Raw genomic sequence first — 13,855 nt, 5'->3', positions numbered from 1 at the left:
GGGCAATATCACATGCGCAACGAAAGAACAAAAAATAAAATCTCAAAATTTTCCAAAGATGTGTTCATTGTCGTACGAAGATTCTTGTGCAAAATCAATAAAACTTAAAACTGTATACATTAAATATTGTGTAACCTAGGGAGATCGTATATCCCTAAATCCCTATAGATCTGTAGGAGAGGATAAAGGAAGTCAAATGCCATTCTCTCTAGTAGTGATCCACATAGTAGGGCTCCAACGATGCTCCTCAAATCTTTAGGCCTGTTATCTGAGGAGGAGAAAGGGAAAGGAGAATAGGAGATGGCAACCCAAAGAGGCTCTAGCCTATGAATCATTTGTTTCCTCCTATTTATAGCTGTCCCATATCAACTTAACCCTAGTGGATCCAGCCCTATGGGTATTGGATCTCAATCCAACTACCCAAGCCTTTTAGATTAGTGGATCTCTATCCAATAATCTCTCTTATTTGATCTCATCTATAGGATTCAATAATTCAGGGGCTTATTGGATATCCAATAAAATAGTGGCTCCGGCAGATATCTCATATTTGAACCTCTATTCATCGTAACGCCTATCATGTGTGTGTGACCCTCTGGGCCCAATATCGAGCTAGCCGTGAGTCATTGGATATTCCTCTTATGACACCAAGATCGGATGATCCTCTATCGACACTCAATAATCTTCGAAAGGTTGGATACCACTCTCAATGACCGGCTGTGCTAGATCTGGAACCTCCAAACCTATAAGTTTATATCAAAGAGTGAAGTACTAATATAGGACATCCTTGGTGTCTAGTCGAATGACTAAATATTCCACTAGAACTACAGAATCACTAACTATAAGGCATAATCAACTATCTAGCATTTCATAAGCGGATTAATCAGTAAACTCCTTCTTCAATGAGAACCTGTACATCCATCATATGGACGGGTATACAACACACCAGTCTATCTAATTATCTCGATGTCCCTCTCGAGTTACATATGACCGAGATTATTTAGGGTCTGTATTTAAATGTGAATCGGTCTCATTATCGTGACCTCATCACGATCCGATTCTCATTGCACAAATCCATGGATATATATATATATATATATATATATATATATATATATATATATATATATATATATATATAAAGTACTATATAATGATAAAATATCAAATAATAATAATAAGCAAAAAAATGTGTGTCAAGTTACACGTGTCATCACTCACATTATTGGCTTGTAGGGCACCTATGAGTAGCAATCTCCCACTTGACCTAAAATTAATCATCTGTATGTATAATCCCCATCAGATCCCTATGACGCTCAAAGACAATATGAGACGACGGCTTTATCAATGGATCTGTGATGTTATCTTCAGATGGAACTCTTTCCACTATTATATCTCCTCGGGCCACGATCTCTTTAATAAGTTGGAACTTCATCAAAACACTTCTGATGATACTTGGGTTCTTTCGCTTGAGCAATCGCTCCGTTATTGTCATAATATAAGGGAATCGACTCCTCGTTGCTAGGCATGACTCCTAGATCTGTGATGAACTTCTTCATCCAGACTCCCTCCTTTACTGCCTTTCCTACAGTAATGTACTCCACCTTTGTGGTCGAGTCAGTTATAGTATCTTGTTTGGAACTCTTCCAGCACACTGCTCCTCCATTTAAAGTGTACATATACACCGAATTTAACTTGCTATCATCGATATCAGATTGGAAACTCGAGTCCGTGTAGCCTTCAACCTTGAGGCTACTATCTCCATATACCAGTAAAAGATCCTTAATCCTTCTCAAGTATTTAAGGATATACTTTACTGTTTTCTAGTGCTCCAAGCCTGGATCCGCCTGATACATGCTTGTGACACTCAGAGCAAGCACTATATCAAGCCTGGTACATAGCATGGCATACATGATAGATCCTATCATTGAGGCATAGGGTATTCTATCTATGTTCGCCCTTTCTTCAGAAGTATTTGGGGACATACTCCTAAAAAGCGATATCTCATGTCTCTTCGCTTGTCTCTTCCTCGGGCGTAGGCATCACTATGTCAAATATGTATGTGATTTTCTCCACCGTGAGAACAATTCTCAAGTTGCGGAGCCAGTCCGTATAATTTGGACTAGTGAGGTGGTTGACATCAAATATGCCATGTAAGGGATTTGAAAGCGAGATTTTTTCGAAAATAAAAATGCAGCAGAAATAAATAACATGTAGATTTTGTAGAAAAATAAACAATCAAGATATAGACTTCTATCTTAATCTACTCCCACTATTTTACTAGCGAGTCACGCGACACCCTCAACACGTGAAACGGAAGTCCTCGGTAGACTTTTAGTGGGGATCGGGATCGAATCAACGTCTTAGTGTAACCTTGAGGGACTCGACCAATCACACTAAGCCCAAAAGGTAGACAACTTTTGTTGATCATAACTTTTTGTGATTCCTATCCTATTCGGCCTCCGAACCACCATAATCTCAAGGGACTCGACCAACCATGATGTTCGGTTAAAGGTTGGCATCTTCCTTACTCTGGCATAAGGTTGGCATCATCCTTACTATGTAGTTTGCTTTGCTTGTTCTGTTCATTCTTCTCATGCTTTCTGATCCCTAAATGCAGTACATGGTTCTGGCATTACCTAGTGCAACTTTGTGTTTTTACTTCTTTCAATTGCTTCATCTGTTGTTTCAGACTGACACTTTACCTTTCTTATTGAAGTATCAAAAGGCACGTGAAGGCTCTTCTCATAAACGTAACGCTCAGAAGGAACTTCTCGAAGTAATATCACATCGGTTGCATGTAGACAATAGTATAGAATTCATCGGGAAGTTGTTGTTCAGTTCTAAGCAAGGGTCAGAAGTGCTGAAAACTGTTCGCCCTGCAGGCCAGCCTTTAGTGGATGATTGGTCCTGCCTCAAATCGATGGTGAGTATATTGATCAACATGTTTTTTAACAATTTCAAAATTGTCTTCTGTTAGCATGCCTACGAGTCCTTCCCAAGTTGTATCTTATGCTTCACCTCTGATGGCAGACAACTTGGCCTGTCATTGTTGCATAGGATGCTAACAACCAGGGAATTTCCAAACACTATCATATCTTGATGGGGATTCTCATTAATGTTAAACTAACTGTAACTGTATGGGCGCCTTTAAGCATGTTCCTTTCGACTTAATACAAGAAAAAAGACCCTTAAGGATGTAATTATGGATGAACAGAATGAATTATGAATGTAATTATGGCTATTTAAGGCAGTCACAAATCAAGATTGAAATACCAATTTTGGTTTCTGGCTCATGTTTGCCATGATAACAAGATCGGATTGTGAAACATGTCCTAGTTGGTTTGTGGCTGCTTTTGTAGCAATACCTTTCTATCATATTGATGTTTCAGTGGCCTGTGATCACATGATCTTGTCATCATGCAATTGAGTCTATTTTCAAGCATTTTCTTGTCTGTACCAATTTGGTTGGACATGGCACAATTTTTTATCTAAGTGAAGACTTCTGCTTTATAATTTACTGGCGAATAAATAGGTGTATTATTTCCAGTTCTATTGGATAAAAATATATGAAGGTACAATCTACAGATCCATGATTTGCAAGACCAGTTGTACTCAATTTCGTTCTTGAGGAACTTCAACAACGAAACTTGTGTTAGATAACCTATAACCTATGGAATATGTGGGAAATTCTTTGGTTTTTGTTCCTTTGAATTTTATAAAGCTGTGATGTCTTTTTTTTTTTTCTCTTTCCAGGTGAGGACTTTTGAAGCACACTGTGGATCTCTATCTCAGTATGGGATGAAACATCTGCAATGCCGGTATCAGCAAGGAGATGATGGCTGAGGTGTCTGCTGAAGCTTCCATTAGCATTCCTGCCGGTCAGTGGAGTTCTCTCCAGAAGGGATTCAGTGCCTGAGGTGACAATGAAAGACGGCTAGTAGTATGTTACTCATTGTGCATAGTATATAATGAAGTTGCTTGGATATCTTCTCCTGCAATGTGAATATATTGCTGAAGGGCTGGAGAAATTTGCATCCGTTTGTGTCACTTAGTCCATGGATTATTGTAGAAAATTCGTGCCTGATACTTGAGGCTATGGCTGAGCTCATGAGTGGCTCTTTGTTAGAAGTCTGTGTTATCGTTGGGCATCCATAATGAGCTATTATGCAATTAAACTGCTGTTTCCTTGTATGTCCTATGCATATGGGGTGAAAGTGAAGACGTGACAAAAAATTCTGGCTTGTATATAATTAAATATACAAGTATATGAATTGTACTACAATTATATTTAATTATATACAATTATATACTGGCTTGTATATAATTGTAGTACAAGTATATAATTAAATAAAATGTCATTTTATATGAAATTCTGAATTGTCATCAGTATGTTCAATTTGTTAGGATTTCTCAAGAACTTATGCTGGCACCATTGGTACGTGCAATTAGCTTGCTCCTATAGATTTGGTCTAGAACTCAGCATTAACTCGTCGGGGAAGAAGCTTGCACATTATTTATTGTAGATATATTTGTTCTTTGTATTAGGATCAAGTAGGTACTAAGAGAAGGGCGCGGGGGGTGAATTGGTGCGTATGTAAAACTTACGTCGAGTTGAAAATCTTCGTACGATAAAATCGTATCAAGGAGTGTTTAACTTTGAAAATGTTCATACGAGTATGCAGCTAAAGTAACGAGGAAGTAAAGCAGTTTGCAATAAAGGTAAACAACAAAACATAAATATAAATCGATTTATAGTGGTTCAGTCATTGTGACCTACGTCCACTCTCGATTCTGCTTCACTCGAGGCCACCAACTTTTCACCGTCGATCTTCTTTCTAATGGACAAAAATCAACTATCCTTACACTCTTTCTTCTTTTCACAAGTTCAGGAGAGAACCTTTACACCCCTCTTTTATAAGTGTTCCCTCACACACCTCCCTTAGGACTATCACTAAGCTCTTGGAGGAGGGACTCTATACTTAAAAGAGTTTTACAATATTGGAATCATTGAGTTTTTGCTCTCTTTTTGTATGTATTGCAAGCAAGAATTTGTGGGGTATTTATAGACCCCAAATGGCTTCAAAACTTGGAGCCAAAATTCAAATCCTCGAGTTTTTAGGGTATAGACGACACCATCGCTTGCATTGGGTGGTACCATCGCCTCCCAGTTTGACATTGAGTGGTACCACTGCCTGGTAGCATGGAAAAGTGTGCTATTGACTTTTCCAACTCATGGGTGGTTCCACATAATCTTGGGTGATCGAATGTGCCTTTTACTTGACCCAAAATAGTTGTAACTCAGGCCCAATGAGCCCCTAATTGAGTAGGCCTAATTATATTCTAAACTAATCTAATTAGAACTAAAACTACTTTGATCTAGACTTATTACAGAGCATTAATCACATGTTGTTCGATATGTCATTGGTTCATTCAGCGCTTCGTCTGACCCTTCGGCGCATCGTCTTCTCCTTCGACGTATTACCCAATCGGCATGTTGCCTTATCGCAACATTTGATCTCCTTAGCGTAATGTTCGATCTTCTTGGCCCAATGCTCGAACTCATGGCAGAAAGCCTTCTATCGATACGTCAATCGATCCTCTGGCTCGACGTCCAATCTTCTAACATATTCCAATATGGTCTAACATTGATTCTTCCTGATTTAATTATCTTTTTATGATCGAAGCTAGTCCTCCGTTACTCAAAATATAGATTAGATCATTAACTCTATCAATTGATTTGATCGTATTAAACACTTTGTTTACGTGTTTCTTTCTTTTTTTTATGCTTATTTTGGAGCTTAAGCATGAGAAGCAAAATGTACTTTGATACCGACTAGGTTCTGGTGGAGTTGAAATTTATATTTTTCCTTGTTTGAAATATGATTTGATAAAGTTAACTCAATTTTTCCTTTCCCTTTTATCACCGGTAAGAGTCAAGTTTATAGTGCAGACATGTCCCTCCTTTTAATTTTGATGCTATTAGTAGTAGTTTAGTAGGTTATTTGACTATTAGTTACCATTAAGGCTTGTCATAGCTGTTAAACGTGAAACCTCTAGAGTGATTCTCTTTGCAAACGGACCAGTTGAAGAGGTGATTTAATGGTGAAAGAGAAATACTAATATGGTTGGCATCATCTCAGCGCTGGATCCTCGGGTAGTTGATATTCTAGTATCTAAGTGACCAATATTTCAATATTAGATAATAGACATCTCACATTTTACATAATCTTTTCTCTTATAATGCTAGTTGAATCCTCTAAATCGTCTACTAACTTAAGCAGAGGAGTATTGTTGAAAATATCTTGACCTAATTTTACAAGGTTGGGCATAATTGGAGTCTAATTTATTCGATGTTAATAGAAATTAATTTGGGATCAATTTAGAAGAAGGATCTCGGTTTACTCCGAATCAACTCCCAACTTAGATAATTAAAATATTATTAGATTTAGGTGGTCTTGGACCGGACAATAGGAGCATTGAGCCTAAATCTGATCAATTATTAAAAAAAAAAAAAAAAAAAAATAGCGTTGTGCGTGACATAAGAGGTGGGCGAAAGGAAAAAGATCGATGCAGAAAACAAAAGAAAGATAGAGGAGAGAGAAAGCTAGGTTTTGAGGTTTTTATTAAACGATCAAATAACTAAATTTTATCGATTTTGGTCCAAATTTTATATAGAGAATCCTTGCAATAAGCTCTTTAATCATAATGGTGCCAATCTACGATTTGTCCTATTCGAGGTGCTTTTCTGATATACTCACTTTGTGAGACTTAAACCTTTCCTTTTATGAAATTCATATATGATGATGATGATATGCTATTATTGAGCCAAGATCTGTATTCTTGATGTTATTATGATCCTCTAGTTATTTTAGAGAATACTTATTGTAAACATATTATCATTATTGGTGATAGTGGAGATTTGAAGTGGACCACGGTCTCGTGATTTCTTTCGCATTGGGCTTTTCACGTAAAAATTCAGTGTCTCACTTTATGATTGATTCATTGTTCTACTATTTATGCTGCTCTAGTTAATATTTGTTTTGGGTAACAAGTTGATATTTTGGTAAGGAACCCATTTTGATATACAAAAAGGGAAAATAATTATTCCACTATAATAGTTTTTCCCAATAAAGTGGTATCAAAGCCAAGTTATTTGGTACTAGTTTTTCTTGTGTGATTAAAATGGAAGAGTCAAACAATATGATTAAATTGTACTCTTCAAATTATTCCATATGGAGGTCTATGATGGAAGATTTGCTATATTGTAAAGATTTGTATAAGCTTATCAAAATTAAAGAAAATATTTTACATTGGAAGATGAGAAATGAGAGGTTCAACATAGAAAAGCTATTGTCTATATTAGAAGATGGATGGATGTAAATTTGCAAGAGCATATTTTTGATAAAACCAAAGCTGATGTTATTTGACAAATATTAGAAAATCTCTTTGTGAAAAAGATAGTGAGAAATGAAATTTCTCTCCTCAAAAGCTTATCAATTTAAAATATAAAAATGATAGTAACATTGTTGAGCACATAAGCTCGTTTTAGAGTATTGCAAACAAGCTGGTTACTATGAAAATGAATATAGAAGATGATATGCTAGAATTAATACTTTTTAGCTATTTATAAAAAAGTTGAGAAACCTATATGGTGACAATTTCTAACTCCATGCTAGAGGGGACTATAACTATAGACATATTTAAAAATAGTTTGTTAAATGAAGATGCCAAAAGGAAATAACAAGGAGAATCTTATTCTAATGCACTTATTATTGAAAAATAAGAAAGAAGTGAAAGAACTCATAATAGAAATCCATATGATTATAGAGGAAGATCCAAGTCTAGAAGAGATATCAAGTGTTTCCACTACAATAGGCCAGGTCACATGAAGAAAAAGTGTAGGTTTTGGAAGCGAGAATAGAATGAAAAGAAGAAAAATAAAAAAGAGACAACTACATTTATTGCTAAATATGATATCATTATTGTTTGTGATGACGGAAGTATCAATATTGTAGCTCACTCGACTAAGCATACCATGTCCTCAGGTCACCGGTGACACCTCTATGTCATAGATAAGATAGCGAATCATGATATAGGTGAGCCTCGAGGGATTCGACTAATTCAACCTACATCAAGAATCCGTCCCTACCTATAACGATGGAAGGTCACGTTGGTTAATCTAATTGCTTCACATTTATCGATTTAATATTATCGAGATAGGGGTTTCTTTGATTTGGTCTCCTAATATGACATGTTACACACATACACACTTAATATATATCTACATCGCATACATAATATATATATATATATATATATATATATATATATATATATATAGTAGGTTAGTAGGTGTACAAGTAATCACACATCACATGAGCAATCATACCAGAAAATCATGGACCATAGCTTAATGTGATCAAGCCCGAGCTAGTGGGCTTAATCACTCACATCAAGATCTATGTGTGTAGCGGTGCATCTCCATGCCCTGTGATCGTCTATCTTGTCCTTGTCGGTTCTGTTGGCATCTCGACGCATCTTCAAGCATCACGATCGTTTGTCTCATGGGTTTCACTATCACTTACATGCTTCTGTTATGCCTCATAGTGTAATTACAACTTAATCATAAGCACACAAGCCCGACAATAAACGAAAAATAAAATGGAGGCTTACAGGCCCCAATAATAATAATCACAATTACACACTTCCGATAGCCCATGATCATTCGTCCACATATCATACATCACATATACACATGATCATCATGTAGAACTACTAGATAATAATAATAATAATAGTAATAATAATAATAATAATAATAATAATAATAATAACAATAATAATAATAATCAATTAAACTTTTAATTAATTAATATTTTTTTGAAATCAAGGTTAGTAGGAAAATTTCTAAATTATGAGGGGTATTTTCATAATTTGGACAAAGGGACAAAATATGAAATTTCTCAAGTTCACAAAGGTAAAACTATCTTTTTGCCCAAAAACCCTACTACGGTTCTCCCTCTCCTCTGTTGCGGTCGCCTTATTAGTGGCGACTCTCTACGACGGGGGGCGGGGGTGCTGCCCTTGCCTACGGGCGGTGTGCTTACAAGCTGCTCCGCCCCTACGGGTGGGCTCCCCCGCGGGCAGCACCGCCTCCGCAGGCAGTGCTATCTTGCCGGACGAGCGCCCTTGTAGACCCTATCGCCCCTACGGGCGATTCTACCCACAAGCACAGCGCCCATAGGCCCCACTACCCCCGCGGTGCCTCTGTTCATGGGCTGTTGGCCCCCATAGGCAACTAGCGACTGCAGGAAGCGCTAGCGGGCTGTCGACCCCCGTAGGCTGTCGGCCGTCGACAGCAAGCCTACTGCACGTAGATGGCAGTGCTGCCATCTGCGAGGGTAGCAAGGGCAACAACAGTTGCTGCCCTTTCTCGCTTTTGTGTCAATGATTTTGACATAAAAAACTTCTCCAAAACACAACACACGAAGTTCAAAACCAATATTTCACCTGAACAACTTGGCTCTAATACCACTGTGGGGAAATCTTGGGGTAACATCACATGCGTAGCAGAAGAATAGAAAACAAGATCCCCAAATTTCCTAAAGATGTGTTCGTCATCGTGCGAAGATTGGTGCGCAAAATCCGTGAAACTTAAAATTGTGTATATTAAAGATTGTGTTACATAGGGAGATAATATATCCTTGAATCCCTACATATCTGTAGAAGAGGATGAATAAAGTCAAATGCCCTCATCTCTAGTGGTGATCCACATAGTAGGGTTGCAACGATGCTCCTCAAATCTCCAAGCCTACTATTTGAGGAGGAGAATAGGAGATGACAACCCAAAGAGGCTCTAGCCTATGAATCATTGGTTCCCTCCTATTTATAGATGTCTCCTATCAACTTAACCCTAGTGGATCTAACCCTATTGGGTATTGGATCTCCATCCAACTACCCAAGCCTCTTAGATTAGTTAATCTCTATCAAATAATCTCTCATTGGCTCTTAATGGATCTCATTCATAGGATCTAATAATTCAGGGGCTTATTGGATATCCAATAAGATAGGGGCTCCGACAGATATCTCATATTCGAACATTTACTCATCGCAACGCCTACCATATGTGTGTGACCCTCTAGGCCCAACATCAAGCTGGCCATGAGTCATACCTGTTAGAACTCCTTCTAGCTTAGTGAATTATTATATCCATAATAATTCACTCGACTCATCAACTGCAGACGTGCTAGGCCACTACGCCATAGTCCCAAAATGATATAGGGGAACCCAATCCATTGGATCTATCTGCCCTTAGTTACCATATACCAATAGTCCCTCATCTATCTAATATCCTAGAGACCATATACCGAGCATGGTGCTATTATACCCATATGCTTTCTACTCGAGTCTCACTCTAATCGGATTCTCCTAGAGAACTCTTTATATCTCAATCTGAATGACCTTGACTAGGGATTTTTTTTAGCAAGAACACATGAGATATTCCTCTTATGACACTAAGATTGAATGATCCTCTATCAATACTCAATAGTTCTCATACGGTTGGCTACCACTCTCGATGACCGGTTGTGCTAGATTTGAAACTTTCAGACCTATAAGTCTGGTATCAAAGAGTGGGATACTCATACAAGACATCATTGGTATCTCAAGTCTAAGGATCAGATATACCATTGGGACAATTGAATCATTGTCTAATAATAAGGCATCATCAACTATCCAGCATTCCGTAAGCAGATTAATAAGTGAACTAGCACATGTCCTGTGTCTCTAGTGTCCCCATACGAGTAGCTACGAGATCAGTTACATTCATCATATAAACGGGTATACAGCACACCAGTCTGTCTAATTATCTCGATGTCCCTCTTGAGTAACCTATGATCAGAATTATTTAGGGTTTGTGTTTAAAGATAAATCGATTTTATTATCGTGATCTCATCACAATTCGATTCTCATTGCACAAATCCATAGACATCACTATATATATATATATATATATATATATATATATATATATATATATATATATATATATAGTGATAAAATATTAAATAATAATAATAAGCAAAAAGACTGTGTGTCAAGTCATAAGTGTCATCACTCACATGATTGGCTTGTATGACACTTATGACTAGCAATCTCCCACTTGACCTAAAGCCAACCACCTATGTGCCTGATCCCCATCAAACCTTTGTGACGCTCAAAGACAATATGAGACAATGGCTTTGTTTGTGGATCTGTGATATTATCTTCAGATGAAACCCTTTCCACTGTTATATCTCCTCGGGTCATGATCTCTCTAATAAGCTAGAACCTCCTTAGAACATTTCTGATGAGACCTGAGTTTCTTTGCTTGAGTAATCGCCCCGTTATTATCGCAATATAAGGGAATCGGCTCCTCGCTCCTTGGCATGACTCCTAGATCTGTGATGAACTTCTTCATCCAAACTCCCTCCTTTGCTGCCTTTGCTGCAGCAATATACCTCCATATACTAGTAAAATATCATTAGTCCTTCTCAAGTACTTAATGATATACTTTATTACTTTCTAGTGCTCCAAGGCTGGATTTGCCTGATACTTGCTTATGACACTCAGAGCAAGCGCTATATCAGGTCTGGTATATAGCATGACATACATGATAGACCCTATCATTGAGGCATAGGGTATCCTATCCATGTTCGCCCTTTCTTCAAGAGTATTTGGGGGCATACTCCTAGAAAGTGATATCTCATGTCTCATCGGTATAAGACATTTCTTGGAATTTTTAATGTTAAACCTTTTGACAATTGTGACTATGTATCTGGACTACGACAAGCCAAGCATCCTCTTGGATCTATCTCTATATATCTGAATCCCCAAGATATAGGATGCTTCCCCTAAGTCCTTTATGGAGAAGTATCTAGATAACCAAATCTTTACTATGGATAGCATTCCTACATCATTTCCAATGATTAGGATGTCATCCACATATAACATCAAGAAGGTGATAGCGCTCCCACTTACCTTTCTGTATACATAAGGCTCATCTTCGTTCTTCACGAAGTCATGAGATCTGATTACTTGATCAAATCTTATGTTCCAACTTCAAGAAGCTTGCTTTAGTCCATAAATGGACCTAACCAACCTACACACCATCTTATTTGAGTAATCCTTGGACATGAATCCCTAAAGTTGTATCATATACACCTCCTCCTCGATGTTGTTATTGAGGAATGCAGTTTTTAAATCCATCTGCTAAATCTCATAATCATAGTATGCTACAATAACCAATAGGATTCAGATGGATTTTAGCTTGACTATGGGTGAGAATGTTTCGTGATAGTCAACACATTGCCTTTCGCAATACTCCTTAGCCACTAGATTATTCAATATTAACGGAAGGATGATCTAAAACATACCACAATGTTACTCCTTAAAGCTCAAAAAAGATATATGACAATATTTTCTAATTTACATTATTTTTGCTAAAGCTATGCTAAATTTATAATTATTTATGTCTTAAAAATCAAATTCTAACTTTTTTTATTTTTTAGATATTTTAAAGGGATTTTAACTCATTTTATGCATATTCGCAATATGCCCTAGCATACTATTAGTATGCATACTGTATTGAGCGAGACTCGGTACAATAGTACGGATAGAAATTATGAATCATGTTTGAATCTGTGTTTTTGCTAGGTGCCATTGCTTAAATATAATTACAATATGATGAGTAAATCCTGTGAGACACTTTTAATTTTACTTTTTGTTTCTAATTCTCAATTTGTTCTTTGCTTAGGAAGAACTTTGTTAAAAGAAGAAAGTACTATACAAATTGATTTCTAGGATTTTAGTTCATGTAGCTTTTGAGTATCCTCTTGATGAATCTATAAATTTGGTATCACTCTACTCACTCTATACAGTATTAGATAAACGAAAATGATTTTCTATTTTTTTATGTGAATCATAAATCTCTAAAAGTCTTTTGAATGAGACCAGTGAGGGCAACATCTTGAGTTCCTTTTTGTACTTGATCAACCCATCTTTCTCTCTATTCCACTAGTAATAGAAAAGGTAATTTATTCTAACTCTACAACCATATTGGGATTATATACTTTCTGTATGCAGAAAGATAATTCATGTTTTGTGATGTTTATATGCTTCTATCAAACCTTTAGCTTTTGCATAAGTTATGGCCATAACATTCCAAGTTATAGCAAGTGAAATCATGCCCGGTGCTTTGCAAACATGACATTATGGTTTATGGTCATAAGTTAGTTAGTGAATTTATATGAGAACATTAGAGCTTTCACAAGAACATGGCCTTTATAGGTAAGTTGTGAAGTTTTATTTTCTTATCTCTCTGCCTTAGCCTCAAACAAGTATGATCAGATTATTCAAAAATAAACATGGCTACCACATCAAGAGGCTTTGGCCACTACAAAATCTTAGGAAATTTAAATGTATGTAGCTGTATCCCTCTAGGCCATAGGATATTCATTATATTATTCAAGTCCATGGTACTCATTTGTTATGTCAATCATGTAGGAAAAGTAGTGCCAGCTAAATAACAAAAACACTCTACAGATTAGTGGGCTTCATTTATTGATTAGATTTTGATTGCTTGATTATATTGAAAACTCATAATAATCAGGTAATATTTGAATCTTCATAAAGAAAAAGTAAATAGTATTTGGTTATTTCGTGTTGAATTAGGAGGTAATATTTGACCGCTTGACTATATTAAAAGTTAAAAATAAATAGGTAATATTTAAATTTCTTGAAGAAAAATTAAACAAGATTTTGTTATTTTTCTAGAAAATATTTTCAAATGTAGATGTTCGTTTTCAATTAGGAGTGA

General features: G+C 36.6%; 1 long non-coding RNA gene across 1 annotated transcript; it reads left to right on the top strand.

Annotated features, from left to right (window-relative positions):
- Positions 1-2,786: 2,786 nt before the first annotated feature.
- On the top strand, positions 2,787-4,128 carry LOC135654968 (uncharacterized). Its single transcript, XR_010503322.1, has 2 exons — positions 2,787-2,923; positions 3,754-4,128. It is a non-coding gene; the product is annotated as an uncharacterized LOC135654968 (long non-coding RNA).
- Positions 4,129-13,855: the final 9,727 nt, after the last annotated feature.

Source organism: Musa acuminata, unplaced genomic scaffold, assembly GCF_036884655.1.
Source record: "Musa acuminata AAA Group cultivar baxijiao unplaced genomic scaffold, Cavendish_Baxijiao_AAA HiC_scaffold_83, whole genome shotgun sequence".
NCBI classification, from domain to species: domain Eukaryota; kingdom Viridiplantae; phylum Streptophyta; class Magnoliopsida; order Zingiberales; family Musaceae; genus Musa; species Musa acuminata.
This window is presented reverse-complemented; position numbering and strand designations above follow the sequence as displayed.